The sequence below is a fragment of the Stegostoma tigrinum genome, unplaced genomic scaffold, assembly GCF_030684315.1.
Source record: "Stegostoma tigrinum isolate sSteTig4 unplaced genomic scaffold, sSteTig4.hap1 scaffold_128, whole genome shotgun sequence".
NCBI classification, from domain to species: Eukaryota; Metazoa; Chordata; class Chondrichthyes; order Orectolobiformes; family Stegostomatidae; genus Stegostoma; species Stegostoma tigrinum.
The window spans coordinates 857679-870000 of NW_026728076.1; the positions used below are offsets into that span (position 1 = coordinate 857679).

The window sequence follows — 12322 nt, forward strand, 5'->3', positions numbered from 1 at the left end:
TCTTCATGATTTTTCTGGGGTCAACAGTTTCACATTCAACTTCCGTGTTCCCTTGCCAGCCCGCTGGTCATCCTGTAGGTGACAGTCAGCCAGCAGTAGTCAGAGAAGAACACCGGCTTGACTTCAATGGATATGATCGAGGACGTGTGGGCGCAAACAGGAAATCTATCCAATGGGTGGATAGACCCGTCTGGCTATGACCAGGCGTTTCTACTCTATGCTCAGTCTGCAGGGGTGCTGAAGATGTTATGCAGCTTGGCAACTTTAACCGTTTCCATCAGAAATCTGGACGTCGAGTCTAGTTCACTGTCATACCCTCCATATTGTTCATTCGTGCCGATGATGCAGCTGAAGTCTCTGGCCAGAATGACTGGCCTGGACATCACCAGCAGCAGTGGAAGCAGGACGGCCAACCCCTCACTCTTTCCCAGTGGGGTCTCCATGTTAATTACTCCGGGAAGCGTTTCTCTATGAGCCTGGCCTGATCTACACATCTCCCACAAACTATATGGTGACTGTAAACAGTCTTAAAGTGAGCCCGATTGATTCACCCTCCGATCAGTAACTTGCCAATGATTACTGCCTGTTTCACAGTTAGTCTCGTCTGATCTTCTCTTCCTCTGAGTGAATCCTTTCTGTCCTCTTCCATTCAGCCCGTGACTTTGAGACGACAGCCAGATTCCCCTTCAGGCTGCATTTCATTCTCCTCACTGTCTCGGTGCTGCCACATACATCACCTGTCTCTCCATTTCCCTCTGTAATAGTTCTTGTGAAACCCATCCCCCTCCCTGCCCCACCTTCCAGCTGCAATGTTGGATATTCACCACATTGGGCATTGCCATTAGTGCTCCAGCTCATTCATATTTCTTCACAAAACAGAAACACAACTCATCAACAAGAGTAAGTGGCAGGCAAATGAGATACATCAGACATCTAAAAGCAGTTTGTTGTTCAAAAGTGGAACTAACTTTAATTTGTATGTGTATAATAGAATCAGGAAGAATAATAAATATATAGCATGCAACTCATTTCACTGAACACATTTGTGCAAATAAATAATCTCTGCAGTTCAACCAATTCCAACAGCATAACATTAGAGACAGAACATTTGGAAATGATACAGAAATTTCAGATACTAATGATTTAAAGAGGAGCACAGATCGGGGAAACTGAACATGGTGTACACACAAAAATCCATTTCGCAATTGGAATGCCTCATTCAGGCAATTACATCTCTCTCCCTCAGTCTCAAATGGTCTTCTTCCCATTCGATTTTCTTCTACTCTCTGGGCCACCGCCAATAAGCAGTTCCCTTCCCTCCCCAGTTTCGCCTCATGCCTTCCTTTGCACTGGTATGGAATGGTATCTTTCTGGTACGTTTGATTTTCGATGAACACACTGCACTGGTTTGTGACCAGGTCGGCCAGTTGAACCTCACAGAATATGAGTTGCCTGATTGTTCCATATTAACAGCCCAAATCAGGGAGCCCTGGCTGACAGATAAGAAGTGTGAGGGTCAGAGATGCTGACACCCTGGCAACTATCTCTGAATGAGGCAGTGCTAAAGTTGAAGACAGTTCATTTGTAAATAAAAGTTTAATTGGAGATCGACACTGGCCTCAGTGTATTTAAAATACATCTCCAGCACTGGGTTTGAATATTATTGTTATCCTTTTGTTATCAAACATCTCTGTGTGCAGTGATCAGCAGGGTTATATCATGGAGATGTGGGAACAGGATTGTTTAGATTCCCTACAGTGTGGATACAGGCCCTTTGGCCCAACAAGTGCACACCAAACCTTGGAGCATCCCACCCAGACCCACGCCCCTGAACACGATGGGCAATTTAGAATGGCCAATCCACCTAGCGTGCACATCTTTGGACTGTGGGAGGAGACCGGAGCACCTGGTGGAAACCCATGCAGACACAGGGACAAGGTGCAAATTCCACACAGACTGAGGCTGGAATTGAACCTGGGTCCCCAGTGCTGTGAGGCTGCAGTGCGAACCGCTGAGCCACCGTGCCGCCCCATATCGTGTTGCTTTTGCACAAACTTTGATGAAGAGGAAAATGCCACTGATAATGGGAGCTGGAGAATCCAAGATAACAAAGTGTGGAGCTGGATGAACACAGCAGGCCAAGCAGCATCTCAGGAGCACAAAAGCTGACATTTCGGGCCTAGACCCTTCATCAGAGAGGGGGATGGGAGAGGGAACTGGAATAAATAGGGAGGGGGGGCGGGATGCGGACCGAAGATGGAGAGAAAACAAGATAGGTAGAGAGGAGAGTACAGGTGAGGAGGTAGGGAGGGCATAGGTCAGTCCAGGGAAGACAGACAGGTCAAGGAGGCAGGATGAGGTGTGGCTTGAGGTGGGAGGAAGGGATGGGTGAGAGGAACAACATGTTAGGGAGGCGGAGACAGGCTGGGCTGGTTTTGGGATGCAGTTGGGGGAAGGGAACAGCTGGGCTGGTTTTGTGATGCAGTAGGGGCAAGGGAAGAACTGAGCTGGTTTTGGGATGCAGTTGGGGAAGGGGAGATTTTGAAGCTGGTGAAGTCCACATTGATACCAGTGGGTTGCAGGGTTCCCAAGCGGATTATGAGTTGCTGTTCTTGCAACCTTCGGGTGGCATTATTGTGGCACTGCAGGAGGCCCATGATGGACATGTCGTCTAAGGAATGGGAGGGGGAGTTAAAATGGTTCGCGACTGGGAAGTGCAGTTGTTTGTTGCGAACCGAGTGGAGGTGTTCTGCAAAGCGGTCCCCAAGCCTCTGCTTGGTTTCCTCAATGCAGACCGGGTCAGGAGTGAGGGGGCAGGTCACTGTGAGGGGGTCAGGACTGCAGGGGCAAGTCACTGTGAGCGGGTCAGGAGTGAGGGGCAAAGTCGCTGTGAGCGGGTCAGGACTGCAGGGGCTCGTCACAGTGAGCGGATCTGGACTGGAGGGGCAAGTCGGTGTGAGCATTTCACTCAGTCACTGCATCCCATTTCACTCAGTCACTGCATCCCATTTCACTCAGTCACTGCATCCATGCTGCATGGTCCATGCTATGTATAAATGTGGCATAAAATCCTTACTTGAATGTTCATTTCCTCTTGTAATAACATGTGGCATCATTAGCATCCTTAATCACTTGCATTTCATCGGAAAGCCTGGTACAAACACCAGATAACATGACAGTCTGAACAGAACTCTTTTGCCAATGCTTTAAACATATAGTCATGTGTGTCTCAGTGAATAAAAATCCTCCTCATTTTACCGCAATTAAATCTCATAATAAAGGGAGTATGTCTGAAAGTCGTCTCATCCGAAGGAAAACAGACTTGCTCCAGGAAAGCTGCTAAAATATATCAAGAAAAATATATATGAAATGATTCTAGAAATTTCTGCAACACAAAGATCAAAGGAAACAATAGTTTGATGAACACACTGTTAAGCGTTGCACTTACACATCACATTTTGGAAAACAAACCACACTGATTTTCTACTTTATAAAAAAAAAATTGTTCCAAGTCTTCATTATACAGCACAGAACTGAAAAGGTATAGACTTTTAACCTGCATAGAAAGTATGTGCGGAAGTTAAAACAAACAAAAAAAAGCCACTTCTGTCCTAAAAAGACAATATTATATTACAAAAAGGCAGGGAAGTTGGAGAATGCAGCATCATGCTTCCTGCAGAGATCAAGTTTTGTCTGTGTTGTAAAAAAAAGAACAGTGGGCACTGTAAATCAGCAACAAAAGCAGAAGTTGCTGGAAAAGCTCAGCAGGTCTGGCAGCATCAGTGAAGAGTGAGATCTGAGGAAGGGTCACAGGACGCGAAACATTAACTCTGACATTGTCTACGTCATATTGAGTTATGTCTATTGCTTCAGCAAAATCCAACCAACTCTGAATGAAAATCAATGCTTAAGAAATATCCAAAACATCCGCTGTCCCCGTTGTGGCTTCCTCGACATTGGGGAAACGATGCAGAGGCTTGGGGACCGCTTTTCAGAACAGCTACGCTCAGTTTGCAATAAACAACTGCACCTCCCAGTCACTAACCATTTCAACTCCCCCTCCCATTCCCGAGAGGACATGTCCAACCTGGGCCTCCTGCAGTGCCATTATGACGCCACCCGAAGGTTGCAGGAACAGCAACTCATATTCTGCTTGGGAACCCTGCAGCCCAATGGTATCAATGTGGATTTCACAAGCTTCCAACTCTCCTGTCCTGCCACTGCATCCCAAAACCAGCCCAGCTCGTCCCCGCCTCCCTAACCTATTCTTCCTCTCACCCATCCCCCCTCCCACCTCATACCGCACCCCTATTTCCCCTCATCCCGCTCCCTTGACCTGTCCGGCCTCCCCAGACTGACCTATCCCCTCCCTGCCTCCCTACCCATACTCTCCTCTCCTCCATCCATCTTCCATCCGCCTCCCCCTCTCTCCCCATTTATTTCAGAACCCGCACCATTTTCTGAACAAGGTTCTCGGCCCGAAATGTCAGCTTTTGTGCTCCGAATATGCTGCTTGGCCTGCTGTCTTCATCCAGCTCCACACGTTGTTATCTCGCATTCTCCAGTATCTGCAGTTCCCATTATCTCTCCAAAACAAAGGCTGCTGTCTTTCAAAACCCAATCACAGATTTTGCAGATAGTCCTTACCCTGAAAAAATACCAAATATGTATAAAGAGGAAAACTGGAGGTGAAACCATTCAAAAAATTTTCATTGGCACAACACATGTTCCAACTGTAAAAGCAGGTTAAGCACCTGTATATAAGGAAACTGTACTCAAACTTTAACCAGACACTTACAGCCAACAAATGTGAGAAATATCCATTTCTTGCTGGATTACCAATTTTGCTGTTGGGAAAATAGGCCTAGGCTTAGCAATGCACATTCAAACAAGATAGCACCCTCTCAGATCTCAACACTCTCAGTCGTAGAGTTCTGTTTTCACAGGTTGGAGTATAATAGCATCAAGCACAATACACCAAATCTTCTTTGGTACCTTTTCCTTCCATAAAACTGCTTTTAGTAGATGCGCACAGAATTCATTTTATACACGTTGAACAGTTGCTAAGTTCAAGATGCCAGTTCCAGCACTTTGACTTGCATCTGCTTCATCATCAAAACAGAACAAAATAAAGACCCACTCTTTCGAAGTCACGTTTTCCATTTTTAGTGACAAGGTGAAGTGCGAGAACTGCTCACTTGATGTTAAAATCTCTTAAGTATGTACATATATATTTCAATTCTGTGAAATATGTGGAATGAGTTCGAGAGAAGGATTAATTTTGTTGCGCTGGGAGAGAGCTGGGACAGCTAAAATAGGTTGAATGGCCTCCTCTCATGCTAAAAATGTCCATAACTGTTCTTGGCCCTGCTAAATTCAAGTGGCCATCCTTTCATTGTGACTGTGAGACGCAGCATGTTACGATAGATGGCATAATGAAGAAATCCTTTGTTATTAATGAACTTTTCAGCACTCGGCATTCTTCCGAAGTCAAATGTTCGACATGTACCTGTTGCACTGACTTGGTTCCAAAAAGTTATAATGTGGAGGTGCTGGTGTTGGACTAGGATGGACAAAGTCAGAAGTCACATGGCATTAGGTTATAATCTGACACGTTTATTTGAAATCACACAAGCTTTAGGAGTGCAGTCCCTTCATCAGGTGCGGTCAGGGAGGAAAACACACACGCACACAATTGATAAGCAGACAGATCAAAACATCATACAACTGGTGTGAGTGGAGTGTCAGATAATAAGTCCTCATCCAGGATGTTTGTTTGTTTGCAGATATTTTGTTGAAGAAACACACAACTTGCAGTTACAGTCAGTGTGGTATCTTATAAATTCTTGCTTTTGAAATAAAGGTTAAAACTCTCAGACAGATTCTGAACACAAGCCTCTAAACTACAAGTCAGAGTCTGACCTGAGATGTCACCTTTTGTACATTCCTGTTGCGCTGCCTGATTATCATGACAACACAGCACTGACATTGACTTTATAAACGCTTTACTTGCCTCTAACACTCTTGGTCACCTGTATAGAGTTATTATCTGACACTCCACTCACGCCAATTCTATGATCTTTTGATCTCTCTGCTGATAAGCTGTGTCTCTCTGTGGTCACCTCACGAACTGCACCTGATGAAGGGGCTGCACTCCAAAAGCTTGTGTGATTTCAAATGAACCTGTTGGACGACAAGCTGGTGTCATGTGACTTCTGACTTCAAACACTTATAGAATGTGTTTTCAATCCTACCGTGACTTGACAATAAGTCAACTTCTTAAAATTTATAAAATGAGAATGTCAAGTATGTCTCACCTTGAGCATTTAAAAAAGGAAATATTACAACCATCGTATAGCCAGACAGCAAAGACAGAAGGAATGATTGAATTGACTGTGTCTGACACCACACAATTAATCCCCCTTATGGAAGAAAGGTTGGCTGTGTTCTCTTTCTTCAGGAACATCCAGCTAATACCACTTTACTACTGCTTGTTCTATTCATCTGGTGTTCCATCTAATTCCTTGCAGTCTTGGTCAAACCTTCATGTAATTTATTTAAATTTTCAATGAAATAAATTTAACTTTATATTCCACAATTTTAACATTTCCTTTTAAGGTTTGAACGGTTCAGTTCGTACAGTGCACATGTTGTGTTAATAATTGGAGAACATGGTGGAAAAATCAAGATATATTGACAAGTAAACAAATGGCTAACTTCTGTTTCCTTGTCAGTAATGCCTTTTGAACAGAACATAAAGTTGCGCAACTATGTAGAGATAACAATTTAAAACTGGGAAGACCACTTTGTGGTCCCCACACCAATCTCTATTCACTACCTACTGATTGCATTACTCCGCCTTGGCAACAATGTAATATTACGCTTGTCTCAGCACAACCTTGGCATCTTGTTTATCCCATGATGAACGTCCGACCACACATTCATGCAATCCCTAAAGCTGTCTCTTTACATCTTTTCAATCCTGCCTACCTGTCTTTTGTCTCGGCTCATTAGCAGTGAAACCTTGACCTGGAACTACTTCACTTCTGGACCTGACAATTCTAATGCATTCCCTGATGGAGACCCACATTTGTCCATTGAACACTTGAGGTCGTCTAAAACTCCACTGCCTGAGTCTCAACTTGAACCAATTCCTATTCTCTGTACTTTCTACCTGACTGATACTATTAACAGTAATTTTATTAAATTCTCATTTTTGTTTACAAATCGTTACTTGGCTAAGCCTATCGCTATTTTGGTAATCTCCACCAGTCCAACCATACTTCAGGATATCTGCACTCGTCTAATTATGTCCTCTTGCCCACTCTTGATTTTAAAGGGCCCACTACTAGTTGCCAAACATTTAATTGTGTCGGCTTCAAACCCAAGAAGAGACTTCCAACACCTTCAGCGAGCAAACTCACATCCAGAACCTCAAGCCAAGCAACAAATCCTCTCAAAACTCGCTAACTTCCTACACCTCTTAGCCTCTGTACATTTCCTCTTTTAAGGCACTTTTTCAAACAATCCTCTTTCATCAAGCTCTTGATCATCAGAACTTACAACTTAATAAGGCTCAGTTGTATTCTGGGATCGTTAACACTCCAATCACACGCCTTCAAAGTTTCCCTCCATTAAAGAAATTTTATAAGTGGTTGAAGTCATTGCCAAGCAGAGGGGGACGAATTGGGGAGTTATTTCAAAGAGCTACGATATGCCAAACGACCTCCTTCCACACTGGCCAACTCTGATTGTACAAAAACAAAAATGATTTTCAGACTTGGGAAGATCCCTCAAAAATGTCACAAGTAACCAGCTTTTGGGCAGAGTCGAGCTGCTGAGATGATGGACCAGGATTTAGGGGTACCAGGAGTGATAATGTGCTGAACACAATCAAATTTTGAGGTTGTAGAATGATGTGGTCTTCGGCATTTTTGACACTTGGACCATTTTCCTTCCTTTCCACAGAACAAGTCAAATAGCGGCAGCACAACGTTGCATGGCCGCTCAAGCTTGCTCCACCATCGATGATGATTGTGGCTGGTCTTCCACATCAATTAAACTTTTGCTCATATCTCATCCTCTTTTCAAAACATCGATCTATTCACGTGTAGTATCCTTCTCGCTAACTGAATGAGAATTCATTCCAATCAATGAACTCCTAACGCTGACCCACCCCAGGTCAAAAAATTCAGCTGAGATCAGGAACTGATCTCGCCTGTATGGCTGAGCTGGCTTTTAAAAAGTTTGCCAGTGAGAGAGTCCCAGTGAGAAACATTCATTAAAAAAAATAATTGCATGGATTGCTCTCCAATCCTAAACTCTATTCAAATTCAGTTGGTTTGTGATGCAGAGTGATGCCCTGCAGAGAGGGCTCAATTGCCACACCAGTGAGCTGACCACAAAGGGTCTTCGCCTCAACCCCTCTACTTCCCTGAGGCATGGTGATCTTCAGGTTAAATCATAACCAGTTGTCTCTCTCTAACGAGTCGCCAAATGGCGTGCTAAGACTTTACCTTTAACCCTGATAACATGGCAACAAGCAGACAACTCAGCTGATGTCACTGACTAATAGAATCCTCAATTATACTGATATTCATGTTGTGATATCATCAGAAGGCATGCTCAACTAAGTTTTAATTTGCAAATTCAGTGAACAACCATTCAATCAATATTACTGAAGTACTCATATTACTGATCGTCTCGATACAACATTCTGGTTACATCTGTTCATAAGTGAAGTGTAATGTAATTGCACTTACTGTGGTTTTATCAATGTGATCCTGCAATGAGTCAATAAGCAGGTCACCCACAGGTTGCCAATCAGTGTGGACCCCCTCAGCTGTTATCACATGAGCCTCAAGATCATCCAGAGCTTTCTGCAGTTCTTGAAGTTTCTCCAACGCCTTTTCCACCTGTTTCTGCCAGTTGCTCGCACGGATTTTCAGTTGTTCCCAATTTTCCTTCACTTCTATTGACTGTTTGCGGACAGCTTTGGCAATTCTCTGGGCTCTCTCTTCCGGGGCAGGTTCTGGAAATATGGAATGCAAATAATTTATCAACTATTCATGATTTTGATCGATAGATTTTCTTTCTAATCCCCTTTCCTTTAAAAGGTCTCTCTGGACTTTCTCCTGAAATTGGGAGAAATAGTATAAGACGAAAGATTTTGGTACAGGCACATCAATGATAAATTCTGTAATTAGCTGGCAGGTCGCGGAGCCATTAACAGAGAATCACAGAGAACCAATACAAAGCCAAATAAAATTCCGCAGATATTTGAAATTTGTCACTACCAAGGACACTTTAAAGAAGGAAAAGGATTAGTGACTAAATGGGTACAATTCTCAACAAAAGATTTGAAAAATCCTTTCAGGATATCTTTCATAGCTATGAAACAAACATCCAACTTTCATCTTTCAGGACTGGCAAGTTAGAATGATAAACCCAAAGTCTACCCTGCATAGTTCGCTCTAGAACTCACTTAATGAGGTTGTTAAGAGATGTAGAGATAACAAAGCGTGCAGCTGGATGGACACAGCAGGCCAAGCAGCATCTGAGGAGCACAAAAGCTGACACGTTGGGCCGAGACCTTTCATCAGAAAAGGGGGAGGGGGAGAGAGTTCTGAAATAAATAGCGAGAGAGGGGGAGGCGGATCAAAGATGGTTAGAGGAGAAGATAGGTGGAGAGGAGACAGACAAGTTAAAGAGGTGGGGATGGAACCAGCAGAGGTGAGTGTAGGTGGGGAGGTAGGGAGGGGATAGGTCAGTCCGGGGAGGACGAACAGGTCTCCGGGGCGGGAAGAGGTTAGGAGGTAGGAAATGGGGGTGGGGTTTGAGGTGGCAGGATGGGATAGGTGGGCTGGTTTTGGGATGCGGGAGTGGGAGGGGTGATTTTGAAGCTTGTCAAGTCCACATTGATACCATGGAGCGCAGGGTTCCCAAGCGCAATATGAGGTGCTGCTCCTGCAACCTTCAGGTGGCATCGTTGTGGCACTGCAGGAGGCCCAGGATGGACATGTTACCTGTGGATTGGTAGGGAGAGTCGAAACAGTTCGCGACTGGGAGGTGCAGTTCTTTAGTACAAACTGAGCACAGGTGAAGCGGTCCCCATACCTCTGTTTGGTTTCCCCGATGTAGAGGGGGCCACAATGGCAACAGTGGATATAGTCTACCACATGAGCAGATGTGCAGGTAAACATCTGTTTGATGAGGAAATTCTTCCTGGGGCCTGGGATGGGGGTGAGGTATCGGGACCAGTCAATTTTAAACTTTGTGATGACAACATTTATGGATATGCAGGGAAAAGTGCTGGGTGTAGGGAGTGCTAGAGGGGAGTGTGGAGCGGATAAGGGGGTCACCTAAGGGTGGTGGGAAAAATGTCTTTGGTGGCGGGGTCGGATTGCGGATGGCAGAAGGGTCGGAGGACGACGCATTGAATCCGGATGTTGGTGGGGCGGTACGTGAGGGCGACGAGGACACTGTTTTGGTAGTTATTATGGGGTGCGGGTGTGAGGGATGAGTTGTGGGAAACGCGGGTGACACGGTCGAGGGTGTTTTTGACCACTGAGGAGGGGCAAGTTCCGGTCCTTGAACAACCCTCAACAGTTTCTCTTTCAATTCCTCCCACTTCCTACAGACAAAGAGGGTGGCCAGGGTAGCCAAATGGGCCCAAGCTATGCCTGCCTCTTTGGAGGTTACATGGAACGCTCCCTCTTCCGTACCTCCACTGGCCCTCAACCCCACCTCTTCCTCCGTTACATTGATGACTGTATCGGCACCGCCTCGTGTTCCCACAAGGGGCTCCAACAGTTCATCCACTTCCCCAACACCTTCCTCCCCAACTTGAAGTTAACCTGGACAATCTCTGATACCTCTCTCTCCTACCTGGACCACTCTATTTCCAACCACTGAGAAACAAATATCCATTTCAACTCCACCAATTCCCACAGCTACCAAGATTACACCTCCTCCCACCATATTCCCGCAACACTTCATCCCCTATTCCCCATTCCTTTGCCTCTGCATCTGCACTCACAGGATGAGGTATTCTATTCCCGTATATCTCAGATGTCCTCATTTTTCAAGGAGCACAACTTGCCCCGCTCTGTGGTTGATAACGCCCTCGACCGTGTCTCCAGCATTTCCTGCAACAAATCCCTCTCACCCCACCCCGCGACAACAACCAAAACAAAGTCTCCCTCGTCCTAACGTACCACCCCACCAACCTCCGGATACAACGCAGCATCCTTCAAAACTTTCAGATTCTCTGGGAGGCTACGGAACAGGCGGCGGAGCCTTTGGCCTTGATCTTTGAATCCTCATTGTCTACAGGTTTAGTACCAGAAGGCTGGAGGGTTGCAAATGTTGTGCCCTTGTTCAAAGAGGGCAGTAGAGATGACCCAGCTAATTATAAACCCAGTGAGCCTTCCGTCTGTTGCAGGAAAAGTTTTGGAAAGGATTATACGAGATAGGATTTATAATCATCGAGCAAGCACCAATTTGATGAAAGTCAACATGGATTTGTCAAGGGCAGGTCGTGTCTCACAAGCCTCTGAGTAATTTTGGAAGGTGACCAAGCACGTGGATGAGGGTCGGGCAGTTGACGTGGTGGACATGGACTTCAGTAAAGCCTTCGATAAGGTTCCACATGGTAGGCTATTGGAGAAAACATGGAGACATGGGATTGAGGGAGATTTAGCAGGTTGGATTCGAAACTGGCTTTGGCTAAGGAGGCAACCAGTGGTGGTTGATAGAAAATATTCAGCCTGGAGTCTGGTTACTACTGATTTGTCTCAAGGATCTGTTTTGGGACCACTGCTGTTTGTCATTTTTATAAATGACTCGGACGGAGGCATTGGTAGATCGGTTGGTAAGTTTGCAGATGACACTCAAGTCGGTGCAGTGGTGGACAATGTGGAAGAATGTTGCAGGTGACAGGTAGACTTGGATGAACTGCAGAATTGGGCGGAAAGGTGGCAGATGGAGTTCAATGCGGATAAATGTGAGGTGACTCACTTTGGGATGAATAATAGGAAGGCAGAATATTGGGTCAATGGAAAGATTCTTGGTAGTGTTGCTGTGCAGAGGGTGTCCATCTATGTCGATCCCTGAAAATTGCCATCCAGGTTGATAGTGCTGTGAAGAAGGCTTGCGGTGTTTTCGGTTTTATTGGCAGTGGGATTGAGATCCAGAGCAACTGTCCAAAAAGCTGGTGCGGTCTCATTTGGAATATTGCGTACAGTTCTGGTCGCCCCATCACAGGAAGGACGTGGAAGCATTGGAAAAGGTGCAGAGGAGATGTTGCCTGGTCCGGAGCGAA

General features: G+C 45.3%; 1 long non-coding RNA gene across 1 annotated transcript in view; it reads right to left on the minus strand.

The window, feature by feature from the left end:
- Positions 1–981: 981 nt before the first annotated feature.
- Positions 982–12322, minus strand: part of LOC132207711 (uncharacterized) — a 17292-nt gene continuing 5951 nt past the window's right edge. The window contains exons 3-4 of the long non-coding RNA XR_009443726.1: positions 8763–9031; positions 982–4648 (exon numbers count right to left, since the gene is read on the minus strand). This is a non-coding gene — a long non-coding RNA (uncharacterized LOC132207711). The remainder of the gene's footprint in view (positions 4649–8762; positions 9032–12322) is intronic.